The sequence below is a fragment of the Pteronotus mesoamericanus genome, unplaced genomic scaffold (assembly GCF_021234165.1).
Source record: "Pteronotus mesoamericanus isolate MK-2021 breed Mesoamerican mustached bat unplaced genomic scaffold, CSHL_Meso_final contig_55, whole genome shotgun sequence".
In the NCBI taxonomy this organism is placed as follows: Eukaryota; Metazoa; Chordata; class Mammalia; order Chiroptera; family Mormoopidae; genus Pteronotus; species Pteronotus mesoamericanus.
The window spans coordinates 75580-92787 of NW_026555198.1; the positions used below are offsets into that span (position 1 = coordinate 75580).

At 40.6% G+C, this 17208-nt stretch overlaps 1 protein-coding gene and 1 pseudogene across 1 annotated transcript in view; one reads left to right on the forward strand and one right to left on the reverse strand.

Moving 5' to 3' along the window:
• ADGRG4 (adhesion G protein-coupled receptor G4) overlaps positions 1–17208 on the forward strand; it is a 140558-nt gene that overhangs the window by 14436 nt on the left and 108914 nt on the right.
• Positions 7318–15980, reverse strand: LOC129075427 (E3 SUMO-protein ligase PIAS2-like; annotated as a pseudogene).

Consider the following 17208-nt stretch of genomic DNA (forward strand, 5'->3'; position numbering starts at 1 on the left):
TGCTGTGATGCTAAACTCTAAGGTTTATGTCTTACTGTTTTGGCTGATTGCTTTTTCGTGAGCTGTTCAGCACTTGTAGAACTTGGATTTTATTATCTAAGTTTGTCTTTTATTGGTTCTTTTAGGTAGTCTCTTTATTCTCCTGGGTTTTGGGTGGTTTGGGTAAATTGAGGTCATGAACTTATGGGTACTAGAAAATTGAAGCACTGGCATAAATTGTCGTATTTCTTCTCTATGTATTTTACCTGTGGAAGTCTCATCTTCTCAATGATGTACCTCTATGGGCCTCATCTCTGAATAAAGGGATTGAATATTATCTCCAAGACTTAGTTCTAAATTTCAGTGATTTTAATTAAGAAAGAATTTTTATTAATAAAGACTTCAGAAAAAAAACTTGATACAATAATCCCTCTGTGGGGAAAAAACCTTTCCTCTCAAAGATTCAATGGGAGGTTTGCTGAAATATATAAATCCAGGCTTCTGGTTAAAATGAAGCACGGTAAGTCGCATTATTTCTTAAGAGCTATCTGGTTCTTAAAATGACACCTGCTTGCAGTGTTTTTCAACTCATTTGCTTTTCTAAATCTTATGCTTCCTTTTGAGATGCTTACTGTAAGTGTTAGTAACAATTAACATCTATAGCTTAGAACTTTCTTTTTTAAAAAAGATTTTATTTATTTATTTTTAGACAGAGGTGAAGGGAGGGAGAAAGAGAGGGTGAGAAACATCAATGTGTGGTTGCTTCTTGTGAATGTCCCTCACCGGGAACCTGGCCAGCAACCCAGGCATGTGTCCTGACTGGTAATCGCACCAGTGACCTTTCGGTTCACAGGTCAGCACTCAATCCACTAAGCCACACCAGCCAGGGCTCAGACCTTTCTAGATAAAAATATCATGCCTAATTCCCATCCTTTGTGTTCTAAGAGTTTGCCATTGTTAGTTAGGACTCCTCTAATAGTGCTCTTTGAAAACTACATCAAAGAAGATAACTTAGGGCCTTGGCCAGGTGGCTCAGTTGTTTGGAGCATCCTCTGGTGCACCAAAGGGTTGCCAGTTTGATTCCCAGTCAGGGCACATGCCTGGGTTGTGGGCCAGGTCCCCAGCAGGGAGCGCACAAAAGGCAACCACACATTGATGTTTTTTTCCCTCTCTTTCTCCCTCCCTTACCATCTGTCTAAAATATGTAAATAAAATCTTAAAAAAAATTCTGTGAATAATGGAAGGCCACTAAAGGGAGCTTAGTGTGAGTTTGTGTGTGTGTGTGCCATGATCAAATTTGCATTACAGGTCTGACCAGTGTGGCTCAGTTGGTTGACCATTGTCCTGCAAAGCAAAGAGTCACCAGTTTGATTCTGGTCAAAGCATATGCCTGAGCTACAGGTTCAGTCAGGGTGCATGTGAGAGGCAACCAATCAATGTTTCTCTCCCACATTGAAGTTTCTCACCCTCTCTTTCTCCCTCCTCTCCTTCTAAAAATAAATAAACAAAATCTTAAAAATTTGCATTACAAAAAGAGCATTCTGATTGCATTAGGAAACAGATTAAAGGAGGCCCAAGAGTAGAGGCAGAGTCCAGTTGGGAGACTACTGCAATAGCGCAGGTGAGAGATTAGTTTCTTAGGTAGTAAAGGTGGTAAGTGATAGAGATGGAGATAAACAGATGAAGTCAAGAGGTATTTAGGAGATAAGATCCATAGGACAAAATTATAGATTGGCTATGTCAGGTGAAAGAGAAAATGGAGAAGACAGAGAGAGAGGGTTTTGGCTTGGATAACTGAATGTTTGATGGTGTCATTCACTGAAAGAATACTGAAAGAAGATCGAGTTTAAAGAGAAGATAATGAGTTCATTTGGGGAATATTGAGTTTAAGATATTTATGATGCATTGATCATGTCAAGAGGTGATGTCAAGCAAGCAACTGGTTACATAAATGTGGAGCTCAGAATAAAGATCTGGTCTAAAGACAGAATTTTGAGATTCATGTATGTATAGATGTAAATTGGAATTCTAAGCATGGAGAACTTATAGAGGGAGAAAGAGAATGTGCTGGGACTAAGCCTTGGGGAACTCTAATGTTTAAGTCAGGCAAAATAGGTTGAGTCTGCAAAGGAGACAGGGGAGCGGCCAGAAAGCCCAACAGCATGTTATGTCATGGAAGTCAAATAAAGTATTTAAAGAAGGAGGGACTAGCCAATATTGTCAAAAGTTGTTGAGAGGTCAAGTAGATGAAAACTTAAAAAGTATTTATATGTCTACATGGAGGTAATTGGTGGCCTTAGTGAGTGCTGTTCAGTTGAATGATGATGGCTGAAGCCATATTAGTATAAGCTAAAGAATGGAGCAGGAGAAACAGACTCATAGATACAGAGAACAGAATGACAGCTGTCAGAGGGGAAGAGTCTGGGAGACTGAGTGAAACAGGTGAAGGGATTAAGAAAAAACCCTTATGGACACAGATAACAGTAAGGTGATTTCCAGAAGGAAGAGGAGGTAGGACTGGTGGAAGAGGATAAATGGGGGATAAGTGGTGACAGAAGGAGACTTCACTTTGGATGGCGAGTGCAAAATGTAATGTGCAGATGATGTATTGTAGAATTGTACACTTAAAACCTATATAATTTTATTGACCAATGTAACCCCAATAAATTCAATTAAAAAAATGGGGCAGGAGAATGTAGAGACAGCCAGTATAGAAAAACATCCTTTAAAGAAATTTGAGACTTCCAGTCAAGATGGAGGAATAGGCAAACACGACTCACCTCCTTACACAAACACAGCATAAATTACAACTAAATTGCAAAACAACTATCACCCAGAATCATCAGAAAATTGAACTGTATGGAAGTCTGACAATCAAGGAATTAAAGAAGTCACATTCATCCAGATGGGTAGGAGGGGAGGAAACATGGAGACAAAGAGATGTGGAACAGGTGGTCCCAAACCCACACATGGTAGATAAAAATTGGGAGGGATACCTCAGGAGTGAAGGATCCCAGCCCCACACCAGACCACACAACCCAGGGTTCCAGAGCCAAGAAGATAAGTCCCCATAACTTCTGGCTGTAAAAATCAGTGGGGGTTGGGGTGGTGGAAGAAACTATGGAATTCCCAGGCATCTCATCTTAAAGGGCCTGCAACAGTCTTAGGACATATGCAGACTCACTCCCTCTGGGCTCTAGCACCTGGACAGCAGCTTTAAGGACACCAGTGGCACTCAGGGAGAAACTGAGGTGTCTGATATCAGGGTAAGTGCCAAGGGACAGCTTCATCCAGAGCAAAACTCCAGAGGCCAGGCAGTGGCGATTGTCCCTTTTGTGAGCCATCTTTCACACAGAGCCACAGAGCACCAACAGCATATCTGAGACTCCATCAACCTGGTTCACATGGGTTGCCCTGCCCTGGTAATTACCTAAGGCTTTGCCCCATCCAACTTATGGATTCATTTTTCTGCAATAAGCCATGCTACTAAGACAGGGTACAAAGCAGCTCTACCTAATATGTAGAAACAAACACAGGGAGGCTGCCAAAATGAGGAGACAAAGAAATATGGCCCAAATGAAAGAATAGAACAAAACCCCAGAAACTAAATGAAATGGAGATAAACAATTTATCAGATGCAGCATTCAAAACACTGGTTATTAAGATGCTCAAGGAACTCACTGGGTAGTTCAACAGCATAAAAAAGATCCAGGCAGAAATGAAGATTACACTAAGTGAAATAAAGAAAAAATTTACAGGGAATCAACAGTGGAGTGGATGAAGCCAAGAGCAAAATGAATGATTTGGACTATAAGGAAGAAAAAACATTGAATCAGAACAATAAGAAGAAAAAGGAATCCAAAAAAATGAGCATAGGCTAAGGAGCCTCTGGGACAACATCAAACATAACAACATTCAAATCATAAGGTTGCCAGAAAGAAGAAAAAGAGCAAGAAATCGAAAACTTATTTGAAAAAATAATGAAGAAAACTTCCCTAATTTGATGAAGGAAATAGATACGCAAGTTCAGGAAGCACAGAGAGTCCCAAACAAGAATGGTGTAAAGAGGACCACACTAAGACACATCATAATTAAAATGCCAAAGTTTAAAGATAAAGAGAGAATCTTAAAAGTAGCATGAAAAAGCAGATTGTTACCTAGAAGGGAGTTCCCATAAGGCTGTCAGCTGATTTCTCAAAAGAAAGTTTGCAGGCTAAGAAGGACTAGCAAGAAGTATTCAAAGTGATGAAAAACAAGGACCTACAGCCTAGATTACTCTATCAAGCAAAGCTATCATTTAGAATGGAAGGGAAGATAAAGTGCTTCCCAGACAAGGTAAAGTTAAAGGAGTTCATCATCACCAAATCATTGTTATATGAAATGTTTAAGGGACTCACATAAGAAAAAGAAGATCAAAACTTTGAACATTAAAATGGCAATAAATTCACAACTATCAACAATTGAATCTAAAAAACAAACTGAGCAAACAAACAGAACAGAAACAGAATCATAGATATGGAGATTATTTGGAGGGTTATCAGTTGGGAGGGGGAAGGAGAATGGGGGGAAAGGTAAAGGGATTAAGAAGTACAAATTGGTAGGTACAGATTAGACAGGGGAATGTTAATAATAGTATAGAAAATGGAGTAGCCAAAGAACTTATATTCATGATCCAAGACATGAACTAAGCAGGGGATTGCCAGAGAAAATGGAGAGTAACAGGTTGGGGGAGCTAAGGGGGGGAATTGGGACAACTGTAATAGCATTATCAATAAAATATATTTAAAAAAATTTCAATATGACAGGGAAGACAAAGATAGGGCAGGACATAAAGAGGAATTTGGGAGTTTTATATTTCATTGCAAGAGACAGGAATATGTTTTAAATCAGGAGGGAGAATCTCCTTAAGGAAGGAGAAGTAACAGTAAGTGTTAGGTTTCTGAGGCAGTAGTACAGCTAAGTTTCTATCTGTTGACTTCAATTATTTTTTTCATATGAAGTAAGAGTCATGATTACTTGATGAATATGTGGGAGTAGAATTTAAGAACTGGAAGATTTTAAACAGCTAGTATAGCTAGTGGGAGCATAAATTAACTTCAGAAAAGTAGTAGGATGCCTGGGAAGTGTGCAAAGCTTGTTAGAGGTTGAAATGACCATGACTTTATAGAAATACTATTCATCTTCTTGTGTGACTGTGTCCAGCAATGCTTGATTGCCCAAGTGCAGGTATAAAGGCAATGGATAGTTGAGAGTTGATGGGAGTGAGGTGAGGAGGAGAAATCTACCAGCTTTCTAAAGGGTGTCTGCCTTCAGGTTTTTGTTTTGTTTTGTTTTGTTTTTTACATTTCTACCCATCCTGTACATTGCCACAAAATTCATTTTCTTTAAAGGCTAGTTTTTTTTTAAACAAACATACTTCATTTCTTTATTAACAAATTATACCACACTAATCAGGTTACTTTTTCTATCTGATTACAGAGTTAACAGAAATTACATCTGTATTTAAAGCAGCAACATAAAATTTTACCATGACGAAATTCTGTATCTGGACCAACGGACTATAACATGAATTAGTACTCTAATGACAAGATAGAACTGGCAGCTCTGGTGCAACTACTGCAAGTTTATTAGGCAAGGGGACTTTGCAGTCAAAGCGATGATATAGAAAATCACATGAACTTAAATCAGTACAAAAGGTACACACAGGCCATGAAAACTTGAGAAGGTGTAAAAACCAAGCACTTAACAAGTCAGCTCCCTGGAGTTGTAAGGGCTCTGAAGTAATGCGTCTCTATTCTAACTGAAATTGATACTCTTCGTGTGGGCACTTCAGCCTGAGAATCAGTTAGGTTAGTCGTTTTACAAAAAGGGCTTTATCTTTGAAGTAGATACAGACTAGGGAGAGAAAGCTAAGCACTGGGAAAGTATTAACTCCTTGAGAACTCGAAAATTATTTAGAAACCCAAATGAATCATAAGAAAATATCGAATTCAGATGAAAATGTTTCTCTACAGGTAAAACTCAGTTTCTTGAGGGATTTAAAAATCAAACGCATATTGTAAGATAGTGGTTTTCAAAGTGGGGTTCAGGCTCATCCTCCTAACTGCTTCTTAAATTCAAACATTTCTAATTCTGTTTTGTCTTTTGTGATTTCAGGAAAGATTTTCCTTTAAAAAAGAAAAAGGAAATCTGATGCCATCCCTATCTCTTGCTATTTGCTTTTTCCCCCCCAACATAATCAGAGATCTAAAACATATCTTTTGGTCAGCGTTAGGAAAATCTGAAAAGTTTCAACAAAGATTTGAATATTATTCTATATTCAAGAAAGTAAATGAGCAAAAGTAGTACTTAGAAACAAGTACAATTTTGTAATTCCCATCTCCCCTAGATCTGTTCTTCCACTGCCTCCAAGCTCTCAATATTTCTGGATGGTATGAACACAATTCTAACAAATATTCCATCCACTTTACTCCAAAAACATTTCCTTCAATGGCTGCATAGAATTTCTTTTTTGAGAAGGCAAGCCCAAAATTTATAGAAATCTCCATAACAAAAATGTTCAATTACCAAAAAATAACACACATTGTATCAAGGTGGATTCTATGTAGTGTTCTTCAACATACTCGCTAATACAGAGCAGCCAAATCCTAGAGCTTCTCTCTGCATTCAGTAGTAAACAATATCAAAGTTTAAATGACAACCAAGAAAAAAAATGAGTAACACAAAGGCCATTCTTATTTGATGGAATCAGGAAGAAAACTGGAACTGCAGAAGAAAAGTGGAACCCAAGCTTTGGTCACTTACCAAGACTTACGAAAGAACAAATCTCCATGTTAGGGACTCATTTGACAAGCTTAATTTCTTTCCACATATTTCTCCTTCACATCATGTTAAACAAACATTGCTGTCATTTCAGAACCATTGATTACATCTTTTTTAATTAGAAAAAAGTTTACTTGAACATTTACATAATTTTATTGCTGTTTATTACAACAACAAAACAAGTTTAACTGATTTGTAGAATCCATCCAGTAAATTGGAATCCACTTCCCAAGAAGATACAGTTATGGCTGAATGCATCTGATGCTGAGAATACATCATGAATAAGAAAAGTCTTGTGTGTGATTTGGTTCTTGCTGCAGTCATCTGTGTTCAACTCTCAGAAAGCAAAAGAATCCATTTGATGTTTTAATAAATATCAAAGTAATGGTTATAAAAAATAGTTTCCACTGACCAGAGATCCAAGAAAGAGCAGTTTTGATGAATAATTCCTAGAATCGAGTGAGTCCTCCTTCAGTCCAGTGAGATGATGTCAGGAATGTTACTTCCCTTGCTGGTTATGACCCCTGTCTCACTCCTGTTGCTGGATGAACTAACATGAGTACTGCTTTCATGGGGGCTGGTGGTGGTGACAGACGTACTGCTCGCTGTTAAGGGTGAGGTGAGACTGTCCAAAAACATAAGAGGACAGTACTAGAGATCAACTGGAATAAGGGAAAGAAAATCCAAACCTGGCAAATCTGATGACATGCTTGATATTGGCGTGTGGTGGAATGGTACTGAGTAGTCTGTTAATGAAGGCGGAATAGCAGCAGGATCAACCGAAGTCACACTGGGCACCCTTACAGAAGGTGGCTGATACATGAGAACCCCTTTGGTTGGGTTGCTTTGTGTTTCTGACATAAAGATGCACTTCCTTTTGGCAGGAGCATCTTCCTCTTCATCAGAAGAACTTTCTATTGTTAGGTCAATAACATCTACTTTCTTCTTGTTTGCCTCGTTGGCTACAGTCACTGAACAAGGCTTACTGCGGACACTTGGACTTTCTATTTTTGTACATGGATGGCTGGATACTTTCATAGATTCTTTCTTCAGCCTCATTGGACACCAAGAGCCATCTTCTTGGTATTTGATCTCATCCACATCAGAACAGTCATTGAGAATTTCCATAAAAAGCCCATCTAAAATTAGACTTTCATAGGCAGCTTTCTTGTCACACACAGGATAAATTCAGATGGACTTCTTTTCATTCATTTGCAAATAAAGAGCAGCATCAAAACATTGTAGATGTGTACAAGTCACTGCTCAGCACGGGATTGTCAGCCTCATTTTCCCTAAAGGGTACATCAGGGATACCCGAAGGCTAGTTGTAGCAATTTCACTATCAGAATCCGCAGTAAGTTTTTCTTTAATTAGTGCTCTGGAATGATCAGGGTTTCTAATACCTTTTGTTTTTAATCTCTGTAATAACATGGCTGATGTGAGCTGTCGTACAAGATATACAGACATGGAGTAATTATTTCCAATTTCTGATACCCAGGAAATGGAAATCTGATTTGGCACAGCTGAAGATAACCTAACTAAAGACGTAATATTCAAAGGGCGTCCAGGGTGCTTCTGTTCAATCCCATTTTTGGGTGGTGGTGCACAGCCAGGCAAAGGGAAAAGCTTCCCATTTACTTTGATACATAGACTATTGGGATAGTTATCTTCCTGAGGGCAACTTGTCTCTGCCAAGCAAAGTCTCAGCTGAACTTGAACTGTATAATCTCTCCTACCACCTGGCAAAAAAAAAATCCCTGGATATGCATATCTCTCTAACTTGTTGAGGTGTCAGAGCAAAAATAAAAAAAAAACAAAACTTCTCTTGAAATCGTTGAATACTGCTTTGAACTAAACTTGTGGGCTTGATGAGAACATCAAGAACATCATAAAAGGGCAAGTTTTTAACTGTACATCAGGATGTACAGGAGGAATGGGGGGAAATGGCTGCTGCATCTCAAACGTGGGTTTATTATCTTGAAGCAACACAGAACCTACAGGGGAGGACGGTGAATGAGGTGTAATTGAAGTGGAAGGCAACGTGTGGATTCCAGCCACAGCCAAGTCAGATTCTACAGGTGATGAGCTACCATCCAAACGGAAAACCGTTGATTTGATTGTGGATAAATCAGAAAGTCCTTCAAGAGTCCATATATATCGACGTCTATACAATTCTTGGATTTTTTCTTTTGGATCTTTTTTTAAATTTTTTTATTTTTTTAAATACATTTTTCTCTGCCTACCCCCCACCACTTTCCCTTGCCCCCTCCTTCTTTCCCTCCCTAAGCTCTTCCCCTTTGGTTTTCTCGATAAGTCCTTGCTATATGTTCCTTGATTTGACCCTTCCCTTCTTTTCCTCACCCGCCCTCCCTCCTTCCCTCTTCTCTCTGTTGATTTCTTTTCCTTTCAGTGTTGCTGGTCTTATTTTCCTTGCATCTTTGTATTGTTGGTTAGGTTCCACTTACTGGTGAGATCATATAGTATTTCTCTTTCACTCCCTGGCTTATTTCGCTTAGCATAATGCTCTCAAGTTCCATCCATGCTGTCACGAAGTTTAGTAGTTCTTTTTTCCTTTCTGCTGTGTAGTATTCCATAGTGTATATGTACCATGACTTTTTGATCCAATCATCTACTGATGGGCATTTAGGTTGCTTCCAACACTTGGCTATTGTCAATTGTGCTGCTATGAACATTGGGGTGCATAGGTTCTTTTGTATTGGCGTTTTGGTATCCTTAGGGTATAGTCCCAGCAGGGGAATCACTGGATCAAAAGGCAATTCCATTTTCAGCTTTTTGAGGAAATTCCACACTGCTTTCCACAGTGGCTGCACCAGTCTGCCTTCCCACCAACAGTGTACTAGGGGTCCCTTTTCTCCACAGCCTCGCCAGCACCTGTTGTTTGTTGATCTGTTTATGATGGCCATTCTGACCAGTGTGAGGTGGTACCTCATGGTGGTTTTGATCTGCATTTCTCTGATGGCTAGTGATGCTGAGCATCCTTTCAAATGCCTCTGGGCCCTCTATATCTCCTCCCTGGAAAAGCGTCTGCCCAGGTCCTTTGCCCATTTCTTGATTGGAACGTTTGTCTTCTTGGAGTGGAGTCGAATAAGATCTTTATATATCTTGGAGATCAAACCTCTATCTGATGTATCATTACCGAATATATTTTCCCATACGATTGGCTCCCTCTTCGTTTTGCTGATGTTTTCTTTAGCCATGCAGAAGCTTCTTATTTGGATGAGGTCCCACTTGTTTATTCTTTTCTTTATGTCCCTTGCTTTAGGAGACATATCAGTAAAAAAATTGCTGCGTGGGATATCAGTGAGTTTCCTCCCAATGTTCTCCTCTAGGACTTTGATGGTGTTGTGACTTCTATTGAAGTCTTTTCTCCATCTTGAGTTTATTTTTGTGTATGGTGTCAGCTGATGATCCAATTTCAATTTTTTGCATGTAGCCATCCAGCTCTCCCAACACCATTTGTTGAAGAGGCTGTTATTGCTCCATTTTATGCTTCTGCCCCCTTTGTCAAATATTCGATGCCCATAGAGACCTGGGCTTATTTCTGGGCATTCTAATCTGTTCCACTGGTCTATGGATCTGTTCTTGTTCCAGTACCAGATTGTTTTGAGTATAGTAGCTTTGTAGTATAGTTTGATGTCCGGTATTGTGATCCCTCCTACTTTGTTTTTCTTTCTCAAAATTGCTGCAGCTATTTGGAGTCATTTATGGTTCCACATATTTTTTTGAAATGCCTGTTCTATGTCTGTGAAATATGTCATTGGTGTCTTAATAGGGATTGCATTGAATCGATAAATTGCTTTGGGTAGTATGGACATTTTGATGATATTAATTCTTCCAATACATGAGCACGGTATATGCTTCCATTTATTTGTGTCTTTCTTAATTTCTTTCTTCAATGTTGTATAGTTTTCTGCATACAGGTCTTTTACGTCTTTGGTTAAATTTATTCCTAGGTACTTTACTTTTCTTCTTGCTATATTGAATGGTATTTTTTTTCCTAATTTCTGCTTCCTCTATTTCATTGCTGGTGTACAAAAATGCCTTTGATTTCTGAAGGTTGACTTTGTATCCTGCTGTTTTGCCAAATTCACTAATTAGGTTGAGGAGTTTTTGGGTAGAGTCTACAGGGTTCTCTATGTACACTATCATGTGATCTGCAAACAAGGATAGCTTTACTTCCTCCTTTCCTATTTGGATATCTTTTATTTCTTTTTCTTGTCTGACCTCTGTGGCTAGGACTTCCCATACGATATTGAAAAGAAGCGGTGAAAGCGGACATCCTTGAAGTGTTCCCGATCTTAGTGGGAAAGCTTTCAGCTTTTGCCCATTGAGTATGATGTTGGCTGTAGGTTTTCTATATATGGCCTTTATTATGTTGAAGAATGCTCCATTTATTCCCATTTTGCTGAGTGTTTTGATCATAAATGGGTGCTGTACCTTACTGAATGCTTTGTCTGTGTCTATCGAGATGATCATGTAGTTTTTGCCATTTCTTTTATTTATGTGATGTATTACGTTGATTGACTTGCGTGTATTGAACCATCTCTGCATCCCTGGGATGAACCCCACTTGATCGTGGTGGATAATCTTTTGAATGTATTGCTGGATGCGGTTTGCCAATATTCTGTTGAGGATTTTAGCATCTATGTTCATCAGCGAAATTGGCCTGTAGTTTTCTTTCTTTGTAGGGTCTTTACTGGTTTGGGATTAGGGCGATGCTGGCCTCATAAAAAGAGTCTGGGCGTCTTCCCTCCTCTTGGATTTTTTGGAATAGTCTGAGAAGGACAGGGGTTAGCTCTTCCTTAAATGTTTTGTAAAATTCTCCTGTGAAACCACATGGCCCTGGGCTTTTGTGTGCCAGGAGTTTCTTCATTACCGCTTCAGTTTCCCCAGCTGTTATCGGTGTGTTCAAGCTTTCTGTTTCTTCCTCCTTCAGTGTTGGAAGAGTATACTTTTCTAAAACTTTGTCCATTTCATCAAGATTTTCAACTTCCTTGGCATATAATTGTTCATAATAGTTTCTGACAATCCTTTGTATTTCTGTGGTATCAGTTGTTATTTCTCCTCTTTCATTTCTGATATTATTAATTTGGGTCCTCTCCCTTTTTTTCTTGATGAGTCTGCTTAAAAGCTTGTCAATTTTATTTATCTTTTCAAAGAACCAGCTTCTGGATTGGTTGATCGTCTGAATGGTTCCTTTTGTCTCTATGTCATTCAGTTCTGCTCTAATCTTGACTATTTCCTTCCTTCTCCTTGCTCTGGGATTGATTTGTTGTTGTTTCTCCAGTTCTTGAAGTTGTAGTGTTAGGTCTTTTATTTGAAATGTTTCTATCTTTTTTAGGTAAGCCTGTATTGCTATGAACTTCCCTCTCAGGACCGCCTTTGCTGTGTCCCATAGGTTTTGGACTGTTGTCTGTTCATTTTCATCTGTTTCCAGAAATTTTTTGATTTCTTCTCTTATCTCATTATTGATCCATTCATTGTTTAATAGTCTACTGTCCAGTCTCCATGAGTTTGCAAGTTTTTGTAGTTTCTCTTTGAGGTTGATTTCCAGTTTCAAGCCCTAATGGTACGAGAAAAAGTTTGGTATTAATTCAATTTTCCTGAATTTGCTGAGGTTTGCTTTGTGTCCTATCATGTGGTGTATCTTGAGAAACTGCCATGAGCATATGAAAAGAATGTGTATTTTTCTTCTTTGGGATGTAAGGTTCTATATATGTCAGTTAAGTCTCTTTGATTCAGTGTGTCATTCAGCGCCACAATATATTTATGAATGTTTTGTTAGAAGATCTGTCCATTTTTGACAGTGGGGTGTCAAAATCCCCTACTATCAGTGTGTTGCTGTCTATATCTTTTTTAAAGTCATCCAACAATTTCCTTATATACTTGGGGGCTCCTATTTTGGGAGCATATGAGTTTACAATGTTGATGTCTTCTTCATAGATTCTTCCTTCAAGCATTATAAAGTGCCCCTCTGGCACTTTATAAAGGTTCTCTCTTTATGGCATTTGTTTTGAAATCTACTTTGTCTGATACAAGTATGGCAACTCCGGCCTTTTTCTCTTGCCCATTTGCTTGGAATATTTTTTCCCATCCCTTTACTTTCAATCTGTGTAGGTCTCTTGCTCTGAGGTGGGTCTCTTGTAGGCAGCATATGTGTGGGTCATGTTTTCTTATCCATTCATCTACCCTGTGTCTTTTGATTGGGGCATTTAGTCCATTCACATTGAGAGATATTACTGATAGAAACTTACTCATCTTTTCTCTTTGTACCTGTGTTCCTCTCTCTCTCATTCTTTCCTTCATCTGCTTAAACCAGTCCCCTTAGCATATCTTGGAGTGCTGGTTTGGTAGAGATGTATTCTTTTAGCCTTCTCTTGTCTGGGAATCTCCATATTTCCCCTTGTATTTTAATGGAGATCCTAGCTGGGTAGTGCAGTCTTGGCTGTAGGCCGTTGTTTTTCATGACGTGGAATATTTGTTACCATTCCCTTCTGGCTTGTAGTGTTTCTGTTGAGAAGTCAGGTCCTAGTCGTATCGGGGCCCCCTTGTATGTTACTTTCTCCTTCTCCCTTGCTGCCTTGAGGATTCTCTCTTTGTCTTTGATAGTTGCCCTTTTTAATGATGGTGTGTCTTGGAGTGGACTTCCTTGATTCCCTCTTGAGTGGGGTCCTCTGTGCCTCCTGGATCCATGAGAGCCTTTCTCTCCTCAAATTAGGGAAATTTTCCATCATTACTTTTTCGAGGAGGTTCTCTATTCCTTGCTCCTCTTCTTCTCCTTCTGGTATCCCTATTATACGGATATTATTGCGTTTCAGGTTGTCCTGCATTTCCCTAAATGTCTCTTCATTCTTTTGAGTTGTTTTTCCATTTCTTGTTCTTTCTGGGAGCTTCTTTCTACCTTATCCTCCATCTCACTGATTCGATCTTTGGCTTCATCCAGCCTGCTTTGGATTCCTTCTCCTGTGTTATTCAATTCAGAAGTGGTATTCTTCATATCCTCTTGTGTCTTCTTGATAGTTTCTATGTCCTTTTCCAGGCTGATATAGTTTTCTGTAAGATCCTGATAGTTTCTCTGCAGTTTCTCATAGTTCTCTTTGAGCTGGCTGAGCTCATTGAGCTTCCTTAGAAGCATCGTTTTGAATTCCATATCTGATAGTTCCCTTGCCTCTATTTCATTTATCTCTCTGTGGGGAGTTCCCTTTTCCACTCCTTTGGGGGGAACTTCTTTTTCTTCCTATTTTTGTGAGAGTCTGTTAAGTAAATTACTTATTTATTTATTTATTTTTGCTTCTGCTTCAATTGGGTAATCTAGATTTCCTGACTTTGTGGATTAAACTTCTATAGTAGTAGGCAGGTCTTTTTATTTATTTATTTATTTATTTATTTTTCCCTTTACTTTTCTTTCTTGTCCTGCCTCTGATGATGTCAGTTGTTGACCCTATATGACCTTGGGTCATTTGTTTGAGCATGCCAGGAGTCTACTGTCCGTGTCTGACTACTGCTTGGGGCAGCTCTGTGACCCCTCCGGTCAGGGATGGACTATTTCTTTGGATTATTCTGCAGTCTCATGCGGGCTCCTTGAGTGCGTTCCCCCCCGCCCCACCGCCCCGCGGCAGGATCCTCCGCCTACCTCCGCTCGCAGGCGCTTGCCCCAGACCAGGGGGCTTATTCGTGACCTCGCGTACTGGTCTGGCCCCCCTGGCCGGCGGGCACCCTGGCACTGGTCAGTTTAGGGTCTTCTATTGTGTGCTTTCCCCGCTTTTGGCTCTTTGGGTGCATTGCTTGCCCTTGCCAAGTGGAGACTACGGAAATGGGAGGAAGTCAGCTCCAGGACTCTCTGGTTAATCCTGTCCCCGGTCTCTCCTCCAGGGACTCTGGGCAGCTCTGTGACCCCTTCGGCCCAGGATGTACTAATTCTGTGAGCCGCTCTGCAATCGTGGGCCATGCAGGTCAACTTACGCGGGCCCTCACCGTTCTGCGCACTCCCTCGCAGGCCATATCTGTGCCAACCTTTGGGAGACCTTGCCATCCTGCGCAAGCTCTCGCCAGCCCGCGTGGGTCCACACACACACTCACCAACCCTCGCCGGCCACTCAGCGCAAGTGTGCGCGCCTGCACTGGGTGGTTTTGGGATGTCTATGTGTGCTTTTCGGCTTTTGGCTCTTTGGGGGTGTGGCCTCTTCCCGCACAATGGAGACTACAGCAAGGAGAAGGAGTCGGGACTCCCCGTTTCCACCTTCCGTTCTTTCCCCAATGCCTCCTTCTCCAGTCTCTCCTCAAGGCTCTCCCATCCAGTCTGCACTCAGCCCCGTAGCTCACACGCGCACAAGCTGTGTGCGGAGTGCACAAAAGGCAGGTTAATTGATTCCCTCATGCCTGAGTGAGATCGTAACTGCAGAGTGGGAGGTGCATTATTACCAGGGCTCCACCGGCCGGCCGCCCTGTCAGTTCTCTTCACAAAGTTTTCCTCACCAGTCTTTTCCTAGGCACCAGCCCACCCTGCTGCCGCCTCTACCCAGAGATCAAGGAGGGTGGCTGCCACTGCAACTTTTGCGTTCGCCCTTTAAATGTCTCTTTGCATCCCCAGCCACCTGTCTCTGGCAGATTGCGCCCCTAAGCTTTTCGGGGTTGCATTTTGTCTGTGTTTGCTTGGTTTCAGCTGCTGTAGTCTAGGGGTCCCTGTTTATGATTCAGACCCCGTTCTTCTTGGGGGGAGGTAACTGGCCGTTTCAATGTTCCTCTGGTGCTGGTGCCCGTTGGCACCCAACCCACCCTCTCGAGCCTCCACCGCACTTCTCACCCGTTGGGATGTGTGAGAGTCGGATCCACTGTCTGTCCGCGGCTCCAAGGCTCCTCTCCCACTATCGTTCCATTGTTTGCCAGGTGATTACTCCACTATTTAGTCGCAATTCCAGTTTGGTCTTGCAGGGAGGAGGTTAGCGTGAGTCCCATTCACTCCTCTGACATCTTTTTCCCAATTCTCGGATTTTAATCTGAACCGCAGGACTGCAGCTGCTCTTCAGTAAATGCAACGCCCTCATCAGGAGGTCATGCTTGCGTCCACTTGTATTCCGTCCAGCAAAGCCTAGTAACACTTGTAGTTCAGGAGCCCTAAAACTAGAAACTATATTCCTCAACTCCTTGAAATCCACCATTTTATACCGCCCGTGGGCGCTGCTTTCGCCACAGCACCCCCTCCAGCTGCCACCAACGACGTCGCTGCCGCCAGCACCATCCTGCACTTAAAGGCTACTTTTCATCAATTCATTCTCCTTTCTCAAGAATCTATCCCATACAAGTGGGTAGGAGCACAGCCGATAGGCCTTAGTTTGAACTCCAAGTGTGAACTTCAGCAATTCATGTAAAGTTTCTAACTCTCTGTTTCTTCAACTCTGAAATGGGGGTAAAGGTACTATCTACCTTATAAGATTGTTAGGTGCATTAAATGAGATACGATGTAGCACAGTGCTTGGTCTATAGTAAGTGCATGAAAGCTGCTATATTATCTTCTCTTATCTGTCTGCCACCTTCCCCTTCAGGTTTTATTCTAGTCTGATATGCTTTAGCATTCCCATCCAACATACTCCCTCCCAGCTAGACTGATGTTTTCACTGCCTCCATATTCATTGCCCCATATTTTGCCTTCTCTACCCAAAAGCCATGACTTCTTGAAGGCCCAAAGCTTCCTTGTTAGCTTGAAGCCAGTGTTGCTCTCTCACTGCAGTGATCCCCACTGCACTTTTGGAACCTGATTAAATTCTATTGTTCACTTTATTATACATTGTATTATTACTTAATTATGTTTTTGTTGTTTTATTTTTTTTAAATTATGTTATATAGGGGTGAGCAAAAGCAGGCTTACAGTTTTGAGTACATGAAATACAGTTTATTCATATACTACTTATTTATTTATTATTGTTTACAATTGTTGCTCACCCTTGTTTTTGTCTAAAAATATTGTAGTAGTTGCCTTGACCAATGTGGCTCAGTGGGTTGAGCATCATCCTACAAAGTGGAAGGTTGCCAGTTTGATTTGTGGTCAGGGCACATGCCTGGGTTGCGGGCCTGGTCCCCTCACACATCAATGTTTCTCTCCCTCTTTTTCTCTTTGCCTTCCCCTCTCTCTAAAAATAAATACAATCTTTAAAAATATTTTAGTAATATTAGACTTTTTCAATACGAGTGTGAGCTCTTTAAGCAAAGGGATCATGCTATAAATTCTATACATTTCTCACAAGACCTAGAATAGTATTCACAGTACTTGTTAAACTTAATTGACTTGAATTGAGACATAAGCTAGGCCCTAGTGGTCTTCAGAGCAGAATACATAATTATAGGGAGTACACAGACAAGACATTTGAGTGCAGGAAGAAAATATTGTAA